Consider the following 2,500-nt stretch of genomic DNA (forward strand, 5'->3'; position numbering starts at 1 on the left):
GGGCTGTTAGGGTGGCACAGAAATCCCTCGGAATGGGAAAACGGGTCATTTTCGTGTCGCCACATTGCATACGAACCGCATGAAACTTCCAGAGGCATTTGCAGCAGGAATGCATGTGCACTCAAAAAAGTGAATATTTCTCACGGATAGACCCCGTGATACGCTAGAAATTGGCGGGGATGTCTCTCTTGTGGCTCACGGGGCTGTTAGGGTGGCACAGAAATCCCTCGGAATGGGAAAACGGGTCATTTTCGTGTCGCCACATTGCATGCGAACCGCATGCAACTTCCAGAGGCATTTGCAGCAGAAATGCATGTGCAGTCAAAAAAAAATTGATATTTTTCACGGATAGACCCCGTGAAACGCTAGAAATTGGCGGGGATGTGTCTCTTGTGGCTCACGGGGCTGTTCGGGTCGCACAGAAATCCCTGGGAATGGGAAAACGGGTCATTTTCGTGTTGCCACATTGCGTACGAACCGCATGAAACTTCCAGAGGCATTTGCAGCAGGAATGCATGTGCACTCAAAAACTTCTATATGTTTCACGGATAGACCCCGTGAAACGCTAGAAATTGGCGGGGATGTGTCTCTTGTGGCTCACGGGGCTGTTAGGGTGGCACAGAACTCCCTCGGAATGGGAAAAGGGGTCATTTTCGTGTTGCCACATTGCATAGGAACGCCATGAAACTTCCAGAGGCATTTGCAGCAGAAAGGCACGTGCACTCAAAAATTTTAATATTTTTCACGCATAGACCCCGTCAAACGCTAGAAGTTGGCGGGGATGTCTCTCTTGTGGCTCACGGGGCTGTTAGGGTCGCACAGAAATGCCTCGGAATGGGAAAACGGGTCATTTTTGTGTGGCCACATTGCATAGGAACGGCATGAAACTTCCAGAGGCATTTGCAGCAGGAATGCATGTGCACTCAAAAACGTCTATATTTTTCACGGATAGACCCCGTGAAACGCTATAAATTGGCGGGGATGTCTCTCTTGTGGCTCACGGGCGCTGTTAGTTAGGGTCGCACAGAAATCCCTCGGAATGGGAAAAGGGGTCATTTTCGTGTTGCCACATTGCGTACGAACGGCATGAAACTTCCAGAGGCATCTGCAGCAGAAATGCATGTGCACTCAAAAACGTCTATATTTTTCACGGATAGACCCCGTGAAACGCTAGAAATTGGCGGGGATGTGTCTCTTGTGGCTCACGGGGCTGTTAGGGTCGCACAGAAATCCCTCGGAATGGGAAAACGGGTCATTTTCGTGTTGCCACAATTGGCATACGAACGGCATGAAACTTCCAGAGGCATTTGCAGCAGAAATGCATGTGCACTCAAAAACGTGAATATTTTTTCACGGATAGACCCCGTCAAACGCTCGAATTTGGCGGGGATGTTTCTCTTGTGGGTCACGGGGCTGTTCGGCTCGCACAGAACTCCCTTGGTCCACCTGATTCGTGCATACAGGCAGCAACTAAAACTCTGTAAACCTGCTGTGAGGACATCTAAACAGTGGACCAGTGAGGCTGTGGAAGATTTGCGGGCGTGCTTAGACTGTACTGACTGGGATATGTTCACGACTGCTACCAATAGTCTGGATGAACTCACAGAGGCTGTGTACATCAGCTTCTGTGAGGACTGCTGTATCCCAACACGTACCAGGGTGAACTTTAACAACAACAAGCCCTGGTTCTCAGCAAAGCTCAAAAGGTTGAGGTTGGAGAAGGAGGAAGCGTTTAGGAGTGGGGATAGAGACAGATTCAAGGAGTCGAAGAACAGGTTTAGCAAAGCGGTGAGAGAGGCTAAACGACTGTACTCAGAGACACTAAAACACCAGTTCTCTACTAACGACGCTGCTTCTGTCTGCCAAAGGGCTCAGGCACATCACCAACTACAAACCCAGAGCGCCCCACACCACTAACGACTCCCGCCTAGCCAACGACCTGAACGAGTTCTACCGTAGATTTGAAAGACAATTGGACTGTCCTGAACCACCCCTTCCCACCCAAGAGGCCCCATCCCCCACCCATACTACAGAAACGACTCTCTCCTTTCAGGAGGGAGAAGTTAATGGGCTTTTCAAGAGGCAGAATCCACGCAAAGCAGCCGGGCCGGACTCTGTCTCTCCAGCCACCCTCAGGCACTGCGCTGGCCAGCTGTCTCCGGTGTTCACCAACATCTTTAACACCTCCCTGGAGACATGCCATGTACCAGCCTGTCTCAAGTCCTCCACCATCATCGCTGTGCCCAAAAAGCTAAGGCCAACAGGACTAAATGATTACAGACCGGTCGCCCTTACATCTGTGGTAATGAAGTCTTTTGAGCGCCTGCTCCTGGCACACCTCAAAGCCATCACAGACCCTCTCCTGGACCCCCTTCAGTTTGCCTACAGAGCCAACAGGTCTGTGGACGACGCAGTTAACATGGCCCTCCACTTCACCCTACAGCATGTGGACGCCCCAGCATCCTACGCCAGGATCCTGTTTGTGGACTTCAGCTCTGCC

The sequence above is a fragment of the Petromyzon marinus genome, unplaced genomic scaffold (genome assembly GCF_048934315.1).
Source record: "Petromyzon marinus isolate PM22_M1 ecotype Great Lakes invasive population unplaced genomic scaffold, UKy_Petmar_22M1.pri1.0 PM_G_Scaffold_78, whole genome shotgun sequence".
Classification (NCBI taxonomy): Eukaryota; Metazoa; Chordata; class Hyperoartia; order Petromyzontiformes; family Petromyzontidae; genus Petromyzon; species Petromyzon marinus.